The sequence below is a fragment of the Oryctolagus cuniculus genome, chromosome 9 (genome assembly GCF_051225735.1).
Source record: "Oryctolagus cuniculus isolate XC-2025 breed Fujian yellow rabbit chromosome 9, ASM5122573v1, whole genome shotgun sequence".
Classification (NCBI taxonomy): domain Eukaryota; kingdom Metazoa; phylum Chordata; class Mammalia; order Lagomorpha; family Leporidae; genus Oryctolagus; species Oryctolagus cuniculus.
The window spans coordinates 85908075-85922808 of NC_142875.1; the positions used below are offsets into that span (position 1 = coordinate 85908075).

At 47.0% G+C, this 14734-nt stretch overlaps 1 protein-coding gene across 2 annotated transcripts in view; it reads left to right on the forward strand.

Moving 5' to 3' along the window:
- The window catches only part of FLT1 (fms related receptor tyrosine kinase 1), a 198505-nt gene that overhangs the window by 7589 nt on the left and 176182 nt on the right, over positions 1-14734 (forward strand). The gene's annotated exons all lie outside the window — the stretch shown is intronic.

Consider the following 14734-nt stretch of genomic DNA (forward strand, 5'->3'; position numbering starts at 1 on the left):
GTATATTGTACATGCCTGTCTATTCAACCTCAGTTACAATGGATGACCCAGAATGACTGTTCTCAATAGATATTTGTCCCCTTCAGCAAATGACTAAGATGTAGGAAATCAGTGATGATCTTCAGCTCTCTGAGAGCTGTCTTATGCAATCTTCCCACCCTCCATGTTGTGGCCTGATGCTTCACAGGGCCTCTGAGACACCAAAGCCAGGCTTTGGTCTCTGCTGGTCCATCTTGGCCTCTATTTGAAGAAGGGCTGAGTGCTTTGGTTTTATCCTACGGTGTCTTACACAACTCCTGGAGTCAATGAAACTCCTGGATTTCATGGTTTGCTCCCATTGCCCTCTCATAGACTCAAACCTGAGTGCTGGCCTGGCTGCATACCCGAAGGGCAGAGGCCTGGCCACCGTCAGAATCAATGCTGTTTGCTGTGGGGCCCAGCTGGGCTGCCTGGCCTCCTCTAGCCTTAGGCTGGGTTTTCTTCAGCCCTTCTTGCTGGCTACCCTGCTGGGCATGAGGCACGTTCTTAAATAAGTTAGGCATCAGAAGACAAATATGGCAGGTCCTCACTTATAAGGGAACTTATAAAAAACTTATGTCATGCAAGTAGAGTGTAGAATAGTCTAGGAGGGGTTGGGGGAGGGGAAGTGGAGAGAATGTGTTTAATGGGCACAGTTATGCAGCTGGGGATGGGGACTAGCTTCCCATGTTCTGTAGCACTGGAGGGTTGACTGCAGTCAATTGAAAGTTTCAAAATAGCTCCTGGAGAGGAGTTTTGAATGTTTCCATGCAAAGAAACAATAAAGCTTTGAGGTGACAGATATGCCAGTTACCCTGATCTGATTGCTACACACTGGGTACATGTATTGAATACATATGTGTAACAACTATGTGTCAATTGTACAATTTTAAAATACTTTTGAAAACCTAAAGAAGGAACCAGAGAGTAGTTCATAATAAGTAAAAGTGCAGTTAGTATGTTTTTAAAATCTGAATCCTGGGGCTTGGGCTCCAGCAGGTGCCTTCCTCTGCCTGCCTCCGCCTCAATCCTGCCCCTGACCACAACATGCTCTAAAACATGCTTCTCAGAGGGTGGTCCGTGGCTGAGCAGCATCCGTATCCCCTGGAACTCAGCAAATCAGAGCCTGTATTTTAAGAAAATCCCCTGGTGACTTATGTGCACATGAAGAATGAAGCAGCACTGGTTTTAGCAAGGGATGCACAGTCAGTTGTGGAGTCAGGGTTCAATTCCTCTTCACTAACAGCCTAGGGGTGACCTTTAACTTGCATGATTAAGGAACCAGACCTGGGCCAGCCAGAAGCCTCTCCCGGCTCCCATGTTGGTCTTGTGCCCCGACTTCTTCTGGGACGCCTGTCTCCTGCTTCAAAGCTCTTTTTTACAAAATCTTAGACTTGCTTGGACATGATCTACATAAACAGGAGTTGTGGTTTTGAAGCATGCTATGGTTAACCAAATCATGGGTCTTAAAAAATATGGACTTGGTGGGAAATAGTAAAAATGGCATTAAATACATAGGCTTTAACCATAAACAAAAGTTCTACAAGGCATTTGCTTCCCAAACGTTACCTGGTAAAAAAAACTAGCAGCGGTGAGGTCTGCCCTAGAATTTTCAATTGTCAAAGAGGAGGGTCCCTGTCTCCTGCTGCCACTGATGTATTTCAGGGGCCTCTTACTGACTTGCACTTTAAGGTGCAGACCTTGGCAAGGGTGTGTGTCTTTTCACAGATTCTCGTGCTGCTCCCAGGCACGTTTTCTCAGCCTGGGCTTCAGTCCTCCTGTTTGGGTGGAGGGTCAATGGATTTCCTTTCAAGCCGCAGTCCCACCCGTGCGGTCAGCACAGGCAAAGCGGCCACAATTATCAGATTCTTTTGTTCAGAGAGGGCTGAAGTGAACCTTGTCCAAATGAAAAGCCTTGGCTTTTGTTACACACAAATATAAAAGCACTTAAATTCAAGGCTGTTGATAGCAAAACCCTGTTGGGTAATTAGCCAGCCAAGTGATTGCTGAGAAATCTTTTGCCTCCCTCCAGGGCCATGGTCCTCAACCTGAATTCTGTGTTAGAATTGTCAAGGTGGGGAGGAGGCTTTTTATTTAAAACAAAAACAAACAAACAAACAAAAACCTCTGCCCTGGCTGCACCCCAGACCAGTTTAATCACCATCTCTTGGTGGTACCCAGGCAGCAGTACTTTTCAAGCTCATGGTGATTCCAAGGAGGAGCTGAAGTCAAGAACAACCCATTCTAGCACACAGCATGGGCTTTCTCAACTCCAGCTCTTGGGGCCTCACCCCAGAGATTCTGATCCAGTAGATGTGAGATGGGACAGAGAATTTGCCTTGCTAAGACATTCCCAGGCAATGCTGCTGTCTGCTCCAGAGGTCACACTTCGAAGCCCCTGCCCTAGGGCATGTTTGAGGAAACCAGGCCACCTGGGAGAGACACCTGCCCAGGTGCTGAGCAGTAAAAGGCAGTAAATCATCACTTGACATATATTAAGATGGAAGAAGCCATGTTTTCGGGAATTCTTGCTAGGAAGCACAAGTGCTAGTAGTGTGTGGAAGAAGGAATGTTTCGATCCGGTGCTAGGGCCAGGTAACCAGAGCAGCTAAATGAAGTTGCCCCCTGAGGGCAGCAGATCTGTTCTGCTGATTGGGGTGTGCAGGTTCAGAGCCAGAGCTGTGTTGCTGGTCTAGGCAGCAGCCCTAACAGTAGCCCTCCTTCTCTGCCCTAAGTGCTGTGACAGTCAGCCTTTTCCCCAGATGAATATTGGCCAATGCCATTTTATCAGGGGGCCCTGGGCATCCACATGCCTCAGGCAGGCTTTGCTTCCCTCCAGTATTCCTTGTAAAAAATGGTGTCTCAAGCCGCAGGAGACTTGGCCTAACCAGGCTTCCTTTTTTGGGATTGGCACCTCTCACTTGATGGACTGGGTTCTCCCCATGGGAGCAGTCAGGGAGGTTCTGTGCCCTGCTTCAGTCTGGTGGTGGAGAGAAGGCATGGCTGATTGCACACAGGGCTGGCCTCCCATCTTGGACGTGCACTTTGGGAAACACCAAGAATCCCAGCTGTTTCCCTTCCCTGAGCTCACTCTCTCAAGGGGAACCTGCGGGGTATTTCATACCTGATACTGTGTGAGCTCCACTTGGACACTTGGATTTCCAGATAGAGCAAGCGCATGCCCTTTACCTACTGCCCAGTCACTGCTTCTGCTGAACGGAATCATGGTAGCTATTTGTACCTGCTACCTACTGCTAGCTAACAAGCTGTCCCAAAGCTTCCTTGGGACAAACTAAGTCTGTCTCATGATTCTCTGGGGAGGCATCTGTGCTGGGATCAGCTGGGTGATGGTCCTTCATGTCTCAGTGGGTCACGGCTGTGGCCACTGTCCCTGGAATTTTGACTAGGACCTTGGCACTGGGTCTCCCTCTCCACACAGTCTTTCCTTACTCACTGCTAACCCAGTGCTTCCCTACCTGGTGGCGGGGACATTCCAAGGGCCCAAGAGTGGCAGCTGCAGGATGTTTTGCAACCTAGGCTTTGGAGCTCCTGCAACATCACCCTGCCTCCTTCTTCTTTTTAAATGTTTATTCATTTGAGAAACAGAGAACAAAGATAGAGACAGAGCTGTCATCTGCTGATTTGTCCCCCCAAATTCCCATAATAGCCAAGCCTGGGTCTGGAGCTGAAGCCAGGAGCCAGGGACTCAATCCAGATCTCGCACATGGGTGGCAGGAATCCAACAGCTTGAGCCCATCACCTAGTGCCTCCCAGGACCTGCATTAGCAGGAAGCTGGAATCTGGAGCCAGAGCCGAGACATGAACCCAGGTGCCCCTATATGGGATGTGGGCATCTTTTTTTAAAAAAAGATTGATTGATTTGTTTGACAGGCAGAGTAACAGGGTGTGGGGAGGGGGGAGACAGAGAGAGAGATATCTTCCATTTACTGATCATTCCCCAAATGGCCACAGTGGCCGGGACTGAGCCAGACAGAAGCAGCCTGGAGCCTAGAATTCCATCCAGGTCTCCTGTATGAATGGCAGGGGCCCAAGTATTTGGGCCATCATCTGCCACTTTCCCTGGGTACATTAGCAAGGAACTGGAGGCAAAATAGCTGAGACTCGAACCCGTGTTCCGATATGGGATGCTGCCACTGTGCCACCACGCTGGCCCTGGCTGTGGGCGTCTAAATCGGCACGTGAACTGCTGTGCCACATGCTTGCCCCAAACTTACCTTTTTAATTCCATTTTCCCACGGACGTTTTAAGTGCCCCCTACACTTTGATGGAGGGAAGGGAGGAGACTAATCTCTATAGGACCGCCAGGCGCTGTAATTAACATGTTATTTCACTCACATTCATAGGCGCGAGGTAAATTTTTCCTTGGATGGCGGAAGTGGCCAGCAAAGGTGGAGTCAAAGAGTCTGGTCCCAGTCAGGCGGCAAACCCCACCCCCTCCATGAAAAGGGAGCGTGGGCGGGAGCGAGCCAGGCTTTCTTTCCGCAGCGCTCTGGCACGTCCACGGAATGTGAGAAGCCGCTGCGAGTTCAGCTTCAAGCGGCCCTGGCAGATTCCGCCGCTGTGTGCGGCAGGTCTCGTCCCAGTCTCCATCGTAGTTAAAGTCTGAAAAGGGCCCCAAAGCCGTTAAGCGCGGAATTTGATGGGGGCTTCCAATCTGCGTGCTGCGTTCTCAGTGACTGCAAACCAGGCCCACTTGCAAAGCAGGGCGGGATGACGCCAGCACCCCTAAGGCTCTCAGGCGGGTTGGGTCCACAAGCCGGGACCGGCTGACAGATTGTTCCTGCAGTCCGGGCTTTGCCGCCCCCTGCACCTCTCAGGTGCTCAGCAGCCTTGAGGACCTGGAGCTGGGATCCAGAGTGTTGGCTCCTGAAGGCGGACGCTGCATGAATTCGCGGGAGGGCCGACCTCAGCCTGCCCCCAGAGCAGGGGAAGGAATGCAAAGACTGAGCCTGTGCTTGCTCAGCTCTCAGAAAGCTCCCTGCGTTAGCTCAGGGGAGCACCTGCTTCACCCGCCAACAGGTGCTCCCGCTCTGTGAGATGTGTTTGTTGCGCTGAAATCCCCAGAGCCAGGACAAGGTGGGGACTTGCAGAGTCACCAGGACAGGATGCAAACCGAGGGCTTTCTGATCTTGATGATCAAATCGGGATCTTCAGGGAAAAGCGTTCAGTGTTTACAATACAAAGCTGCCGTGTCTGTGAGGGAGCCCACGTTCCGAGAGCCTTTTCCTTCAGGGGGTTAGGTGGCAGGGGTGGTCACGCCACAGGCTGCGACGTCCCTGCACAGTTGGCAGGCCCGGCCCTGTGGGCGGAACTGCGGGACATTCCTGATGTTTTGTTGCACCTTGTGTGTATGTCTCTTCCTGCACCTTGGATCTTTCTTTTCAAATTGTTCAGACCTGTAAGAAGTTGAGAAAGAGGAAATAGTGTGTTGCTTCTTCCTCCTTCCACTGCGTGGAGTGAGACACTTTTCCATACCAGCCTATGTTTACCAGAATCTGAGAAAATCCTCTCCTGCCACCTATCTTTCGCTCCAAGGAAACAGCTGAGAAGTGTAGTTAAGTGTGAGTATGGGTATGCCTTGGCCGGAGATTCTCAAGGGTGGTGATATAAACGCTGTTCGATGTTAATGGTGGTTTTCTGTTTTCTAACTTGGCATTCGAGAAGCCAAAAATTCGTGGAAGTGGATAGCGAGGCAGGGACCTGTGAGCTGAGACTGCAAGTGAGCAACTTGAAAGGCGGTGTCAGCGCTTGCCGTGGCAGTGCGCGGGGATGAATCCAGTTGTTTTCTTTTAGAGAAACATGGTTCACTCTCTTTTCCCACTTATTGTCCGTGCTGGATCGGATTTTTTACTCTCTGTTGATCTTTGGAAATTTTTAAAGTTTCAGAAGCTTCTTTATAGGGGATTCTGGTAGAACTGGAGAAAAAGACTGTACAGAAACTGAGTGACTGCATTGCTCTGGAATGGACTCTGGGTGCCTAGAGATCCCAGAGGGCTGGGAAGTACACGACACAGGTGATGGCTGTACAAATTAAATGTGTTTCTCCTGCTTATACCTCATCCCAGCCTCTGTCCTCAATACCAGTAGGTAAAAAATGCCCTATGCAAAGTATTTGCCACAGAAAGTCACTTAAAAGGCAAGGGGGTAGGGCAGGCGTTTGGCCTAGCAGTAAGACACTGGTTAAGATGTTCACATCCCACATCAAGTGCCTGGGTTTGAATCCCAGCTGCAGCACTTGACTTCAGCTTCCTGCTAACACAGACCCATGGAGGCAGTGGTAATAGCTCAAATACCTGAGTCCCGGCCACTCATGTGGAAGAACTGGAGTTAGTTCCTGGCTCCCAGCTTTGCCTCGGCCCAGCCCCAGCAGTTGTGGGTACCTGGGGAGTGAACCAATGCATGGGAGCTCTGTCTGCCTGCCTCTCTTTCTCTCTCTTTCTGTCTCTCAAATAATAATACAAAACTTAATTAAGGAAATACAAAGAGGAAATGCAGGGGTGCTAATTTATGAGAATCTTGCTTTTGCTTTAACCTTTTTGGGTAGATATTAAACTTAGTGATATTATATTCAGATAGATCTTCACTTAGGGTTAGTAAAATTTTCAAATGTAGAAGTGAAGTGTTTGTTGCTTTGTTTTAAAAATGTGCCTTATGGTCCAAACAGATGGGCTTAGGACTGCTAGAGTAATTCATTTTCCACTTGGAGATAAACTTGGGAGGGGATTTCAGAAACATATTAAAATGATTTGGAAAGCTGGATTTTGTGCCATGAGTTCACAAGGAAAAACATAGCTTATATCAAATTTAATCCCCCTGGTGCTTATCTCCTAGTCAATCATCATTGTAGATTCATGTCCAGTTTCCAACTTGACTTGAGATATACATGGAAGAGTGCTTTATTTCAGAACATTTAATGTATTTTTTTAAAAGGTGCTCAAGTGATTATCAACCAACTTATTATTTTTATTTTGAAGTGTAAATGTAGTTGTATATATTGTGCTGAATGTCTACCATTGAAAACGTGTTCTTAGTTTATGAGCTTAATTGTGAATTTTCGTATGGTGACTCGCATTTGTTAGTGAATATTTCGTGGCTCCCTTTAATAGGAAATGTGTTTCTTAAGCACAAAGTGTACCCAGCCTAGAGTTTCTCCCTGAAGATTTAGACTATCTGCCCTTTGTCTTGGTATTCATCTATTCTACTTCTAATTGACATCTCCTAAGAAGGCAGCTTAGGGCTGAAAGCCCTTCAAGAGGTAGGGTTTTTGTCTGATCGTCCGTGCAGTTGTGAATCCACTGCACATAACACATAGCAGTCACACAGTAAATGCTGGCTATACTTTAGAGACTGTACCATGAACCCTTCTGCTGGGTCTCAGAAGCCTTGTAGGAGTCATAGCTGCACACTGGCTCACCTACTAAGAACCTGGGTGTATATGTGTAGAGGAGGAGGTTTGCAAAAATGTGCCCAAGAGCTGGCAATGAGTCTCCCAATACATATGTAACGTCTGTTCCTTCCATCTGGGCCATCCTCTGGGCCCAGTGGCCGTTTTTTTTTTTTTTTTTTTTTTTTTTTTTTTTTTTTTTTTTTTTTGTCCATGGCTGAGCTAACTGTGTTTTCCTGAATTGATTGTACACTCAGGATTCTCTTTTTAATGTTCATTTATTTATTTGAAAAGCAGAGTGAGCGAATGACAGGGGGAGAGAGAAAGAGAGAGAGATCTTCTATCTGGTGGTCCAGCCCCCAAATAGCCACAACAGCTAAGGCTGGGCCAGGAGCCAAGAACTCCATCCAGGTCCCCCACAGGGTGGCAGGGACCCAAGTACTTGAGCTTAACTCTCTGTGCCACCACTCCTACATTCAAAATTGAGAATGAGAATACAAGCTACCCAGCCAGTTGAGAATTGGTTCTTGAGAGAGACGAGGATACTTTAAAAAATTCAAGGAAAATCGGAGTTAAAAGAAAAGTTTAGGGGCTAGTGTTTGGGACAGTGGTTAAGACACCACATGAGATGCCCACAGCCCCTGTCTGAGTGCCTAGGTTCAAATCCCACCTGCACTTTAGATCCAGCTTCCTGGTCGTGCACACCCTGAGAGGCAGCAGGTGATGACTCAAGTGGTCAGATTCTTGCAACCCACATGGGAGACCCTGATTGAGTTCAGGGCTTCTAGCTTCAGCCTGACCTAGCCTTGGCAATCTCAGGCATTTGAGAACGAACCAGTGGCTGGAAGATTTTCTCTCTCTCTCTCTCTCTCTCTCTCTCTGTGTCTGCCTTTCTAGTAAAATGAAAAAAAAATACTTTTAAAAAATTATTTATTTACTTGAAAGGCAGAGTTTACAGAGATAGAAGGAGACAGAGAGAGAGAGAGATCTTCCATCTGCTGGTTCACTTCCCAGATGGTTACAGCAGCCCAGGCTGGGCTGGTCCCAAGCCAGGAGCATGGAGCCTCCCCAAGAACTCCCTTGCAGGTACAGGGGCCCAAACACTTGGGCCATCTTCTGTTGCTTTCCCAGGAGGATCAGCAGGGAGTTGGAAGGGAAGTAGAGCACCTGGGATTTGAACCAGTGCCCACATGGGATGCTGGCACTGCAGGTGGCAGCTTAACCCATTGTATCACAGCCTCAGCACCTGTTTGTCATTTTTTATGAACTTTCTGAGGTACCCTCACATTGTCTTTGAGGTGGTCAGGGCTCCCAAACAACACAGGAAGAAGACAGCTTGATTGGGATACTTTACTTCTAGGTGCACGACCATAGCCTGAGCTACTAGGTAATGCTACCATCGCTGCCTGCCTTCCTCCCTCCCTCTCTCTCTTCTTTCTTTCTTTCTTTCTTTCTTTCTTTCTTTCTTTCTTTCTTTCTTTCTTTCTTTCTTTCTTTCTTTCTTTCCCCTTCCTTCCTTCCTTCCTTCCTTCCTTCCTTCCTTCCTTCCTTCCAATAATTTCCTCTTGGCTCTGGACTAGCCTCAGTGTAGGCTAGATGGACAGACCAAGTCCTGGCTAACGTGTCACAGAGCGTAGCTTCCTTCCATCCCTCTGATTGCTGACTTTCCACTCCAGTCCTCTCCAGGAAGCACAGCACAGCAGGACACAGTTGTATCTTCTCAAGTGTGTGTGACTCCCCCCTGCCCCCCACCAACAGCAGCTAGCAGAGTCAGATAGAGCTCAGAGTGAAAAAGATGTGCAAACCCAGGCAACTGAAGAAGGCACTGAACTTTCTCCTTTCAGCCAAGAGGTCAACCAGCAGAGTAGTGAAAGGCAAGAGACTTCTAAGGGACATTGTTACAAGAAAACAATTGCTTAAAAGTAAAGGCAGTTTAGGGGATTTGAAGATTGGGAAGTCTTTGAAAGAGTGAGAAAGAGATCTTGGTATATCCTTTAGCGAATACACTTCTGTTCTTCAAGTCTTATCTTACCTTCATTCTTCTAAAATGTCCCGCCCTCCCTAGGCTGAGTGAGACTCTCACATCTGATACTTACTCATAATGACACACACACTACAATTTAATTTTTTATTTAGATAAAAGGTAAGTCTCTCTATATATAATTAACATACAAGGGGACTTCAAAAAGGTCATAAAAGTGGAATTAAAAGTTAAGGTGCATTTTCCATGAACTTTTTTTACTTGAAAGGGAGATAGAGAGGGAGAGACCTCTCATTAGCTAATTCATGCCCCCAAATGCAGACAAGAGCCAGGGCTGGACCAGCTCAAAACCAGGAGCTAGGAACCCATTCCAGGTCGTCTATGTGGGTGGCAGAGATCCACCAATTGAGCCTTCACCTGCTGCTTCCCATGGTGTGCATTAGCAGGGAGCTGGAATCAGGGATGGAGCTGGAACACAAGCCCAGGCAATCCTGTGTGGTATGTGGATGTACCAAGTAGCATCTTAACCCATAGGCTGATGTCCACACTTCCATGAACTTCCATCCTATAATTATCTGTTGTCTGTGTTAAATCATAAACACTTTTTAAAAAGTAATCTTGGTTGTCCTGTTTACGAGTATGGTTCAAAGATAATAATGAAAGAGATGCTGGGGTTACAGATTAATCAACAAGGTAAGAGGGTGAGCAAAAGGAGTCATACATGGAATGCAGTACTAAAAGTAAAAGAGAGATAAGGATAGACACTAGACCTTCCACTTGAACAGGGAAATCCAGCCCTCACCCAGTTCGTGCATCTCATCAGCCTTGGGAACAGCTAGGGCACTGGGCACTTCTTGCTTCTGCACGAGGGTCTCCTTCTGGTTTTATGTGACTTCTCCTGACGGGTATTAGTTTTGTCCAGAGTGAGCTGAGCTATTTCACAGCCTGTTGTGCTGAAGGCCAAGCAACAACAGAAGTTGTTCCTCTCTATCATAGAGGCCGTCTCATCTATGACAGATGTCACATGTTGGGTGATCTAAAAAGGCTGGTTTCTAGAAGCTGAATTCTGGATAGAGTAAAGGAAGTGTATGATACAAGTGCCCTGGGAATTGAAACCAATATTTCTCAGGTTCAGGAACACAAAGCTCTCAAGTCTTCTCTAGATATATATAGGGAAGACCTTGGTATCATATACTGCCATGATTGGAAAACATTTGGTAATTTATTTCTTTTAAACAGTGGGATACTTCTTGTAGACACATACTATTTTTTTTAAAAGATTTATTTTATTCATTTAAAAAACAGAGTAACAGGAAGAAGAAGAGACATTGTGGCTGTTTGGTTTACTCCCCAAATAGCCACAATGACCTGAGCTGAGCTGGTGCGAAGTCAGGAGCAAGGAGCTTCTTTAGGGTCTCCCATGTGGGTTCAGGGGCCCAAGGACTTGGGCCATCTGCTGCTGCTTTCCTAGGCACATTAGGAGGGAGATGGATCAGAAGTAGAACAGCTGGGATTTGAACCTGTGCCCATATGGGATGCAGGCGTTGCAGGTTGGGGCCTTAACCCATTGTGCCACATCACCAGCCCAGACACATACTACTTCCAATGGGTTTCTTTCCCTTCCAGAAACTTGGTTCTCCATAAAACTTGTCTAGTATTAATTCTAAGGTTTTTTTTGTTTTTGTTTTGTTTTGTTTTGTTTTGTTTTGTTTTTGTTTTTGTTTTTGTTTTTTGACAGGCAGAGTGGATAGTGAGAGAGAGAGACAGGGAGAAAGGTCTTCCTTTGCCGTTGGTTCTAAGATTTTTTTTTTAAAAGTTTGCAGAATTTTAGAAAGACACAGTTATTACAGTATTTACTATGTAAATTAAGTGAGCTTAAGAAAATGTGAAAATTAAAAGCATCCCTCCTCAAAAAAAAAAAGTCAACATGTTCACCCCATTGTCCAAGCAGGATTTACGTCCAAAATACATGTAATGGAAAGCAATTCTATTACAAAGTGTCAAATTCAAAAGGAAACTGGTTTTGGCAACAGAAAGCAAGTACTTGTCAAGAATAGTTTTAATGAGCATTAGAAAGTATGCTAACGTGACTTTCAAAAACTCAATTCCCCTGTGATGGATAACTTTATCACATGCTCTTGGCTATTTAAATCTTCAAGGTCAGAGGGTTTGTATATATTACTGGCTGCAAAGACCAGAGATTCCCTCAACTTCCCTCTTAAAATATCTCCTTTGTCCACAGCCTATGGGTGTGCAGAAGAATGTTTGTTCTGTAGTAGGGACCAGAGTAGGGCAAATCATATCAAAGCAAACTCAAAATTCACATAAGAACTTCATCACACCCAGCCTTCCTGTCTCATTTTTTTTCCTTAGTTTTACATGCAGAGCAAATGGTATTGTCATTATTTGTAAGAGATTATAGAATTGGAAACGTGGAAAAGTATAAGAAGGGAATATATGCAACCACATTGATTATAACATTTTTGGCTTTTTCTTGCACCAATAGCTACAGTGTTGCCTGCCAGCCTGTCTTTTCTTTATTATACAAATATGTTAAGGCATTATTTTGGATTCAAAGTTAAAACTTGCCGCGGCTCACTAGGCTAATCCTCCGCCTTGCGGCGCCGGCACACCGGGTTCTAGTCCCGGTCGGGGCACCGGATTCTATCCCGGTTGCCCCTCTTCCAGGCCAGCTCTCTGCTGTGGCCAGGGAGTGCAGTGGAGGATGGCCCAAGTGCTTGGGCCCTGCACCCCATGGGAGACCAGGATAAGTACCTGGCTCCTGCCATCGGATCAGCGTGGTGCACCAGCCGCAGCGTGCCGGCCGCGGTGGCCATTGGAGGGTGAACCAATGGCAAAGGAAGACCTTTCTCTCTGTCTCTCTCTCTCACTGTCCACTCTGCCTGTCAAAAAAAAAAAAAAAAAAAAACTTGAACATCTTTATGGTTATTTAATAGCATCATAGTGTTACAGCTTCATGACATGTTGGGTTTTTCCTTTTCTTTCTTTTATTTAGCAGAATGTGATGTGAAAATTAGTGCTGAATTTTAACTGTGTGTGTGTGTGTATTTGTCTGAGATACAGAGGAACAGACTAGAGCTAGCTAGCATCTACTAGTTACTCTCCACATGCCCCCAACAGCATGAGCTAGACTAGACTCAAACTAGGAGCCAGGAACACAATCCAAGTCTCCTCTGTGGTGGCAAGGACCCAAATACTTGAACCACCACCTGCTGCTACCTCGAAGGGTTGCACCTTAACAGGAAGCTAGAATCCAGAGCAGAGCTGGGACATGAACCCAGGCACTTTGATGTAGATGCAGGCATTCTATGTGATCTCTGAGGTTTCCCTTTTAATTTTTTTCCTATATTTTGAAAAAAGTTTATTTAATTTGAAAGATGGGGGAAGGAGATCTTCTATTCACTGATTCACTCCCCAAATGGCTGCAACAGTCAGGTCTGGGCCAGGTTGAAGGCAGGAGACAGGAACACAATCCTGGCCTCTCATGTGGATGTGAGAGCCCCAAGTACTTGGGCCTTCGTCCACTGCTTTCCCAGGTGCATGAGCAGGAAGCTGGCTTGAAAGCAGAGCCACTGGTCCTCAGACTGGCACTTGGATCTGGGATGCTGGCATTACAAGAGGCAGCTAAACCTGCTGAGCCAAATGCTGGCCTCTTCCACTGTGCTAAATGCCTGCCTCAGTTTTTTTTCTTCCCAGAAATAACTGTGTATGAACCTGAAGAGTACTTGTGTCACATGGCAGTTTGTAAGCAGTGACTGAGTAACGTTAAAAGCTTCCGATCTCCACTATTGGTCTTTGCCATCATTTGGTACAGCCCTAAACTGAATTGATAAAATATTGCCCCAATATTCATTTTTTTAAAGATTTATTTGTTTATTTGAAAGGCAGAGTTACAGAGAGGCAGAGGCAGAGAGAGGTCTTCCAACCACTGGCTCACTCTCCACATGGCTCCAACAATTGGAGCTGCACTAATCCGAATCTAGGAGCCAGGAGCTTCTACCAGATCTCCCACAAAAGAGCAGGGGCCCAAGCACTTGGGCCATCTTCTACTGCTTTCCCAGGCCATAGCAGAGAGCTGGATCAGAAGTGAAGCAGCCCAGCCGGTGCCGTGGCTCACTAGGCTAATCCTCTGCCTGTGGCGCCGGCACACCAGGTTCTAGTCCTGGTTGGGGCGCCGCTCCTGTCCAGGCTGCTCCTCTTCCAGTCCAGCTCTCCGCTGTGGCCCAGGAAGGCAGTGGAGGACGGCCCAAGTGCTTAGGCCCTGCACCCACATGGGAGACCAGGAGGAAGCACCTGGCTCCTGGTTTCGGATCGGCGCAGCGCACTGGCCATAGTGGCCACTTGGGGGGTGAACCAATGGAAGGAAGACCTTTCTCTCTGTTTCTCTCTCACACTCTAACTCTGCCTGTCCAAAAAATAAAAAATAAATTAAAAAAAAAGAAGAGAAGCAGCCGGAACACAAACTGGCACCCTTATGGGATGGATGCTGGCACTGCAGGCGGCAGCTTTACCTGCTATGCCACAGCGCCGGCCCCTGCTCCCAATCTTCTCTCTCTGAGATGCTTTCCTACTAAGGGAACCCACAGCAATAGCAACGTCCATGAAGTTCGGAGACCTGCTCTTGCTCTCATTGTCTCCATAGACGTGACTTGTGAATTTCAACATGAACTGGTGACTGTGGTGCACTCGATAAAGCAAGACCTCTGTGTCCAGACAGGGCTCTACACAGTGACACTGGATGAGAACAGAGGCCAAGGGGGAGCAGGCTTCAAATGTTAACAAGGCTCCTGCTACTGATAGAGAAAGCAGAATGTGTCCCAGCCCTACCCAACAGACAAAACCTGCCTCTGTGCGTTTCAGGGTGTGAAGAGCGTTTGCTCTGTTCACTGCCCTTTGCATCACCAGATGATGGCCTCCCAGACTTCTCTGCCAAATACTTTACAAGCTCCATCTCATGCCCTGTCAGCCAGATCTTGACCTTTGCTCCAGGCAGCTCAGATAACCGCCCTGACATTGTACCGTAAACCGAAACGACGTTCGGCAGCTCAGTGGAGGTGGTTTTTGAATGCGTGCAATAAAAGAACAGCAGTGTGGGAGTGAAAGCAATATTTTTTTTTTGGCAGAGGGGAAAGGTAGCACTGTGGTCAGTGGGAGATTTCTCTCTGACCAACCTTAATTAAGTGTGATGTCACATGAAAAGGAGCTGGGCCTGACTATAGGTCATGGGGAGGGTAGGCTCCTGATGGTAGCTGGTGACAGGCCTAGTGATCAATGAATGTGCCCTGTTAAACCGTGACCCTCCCAAGAAG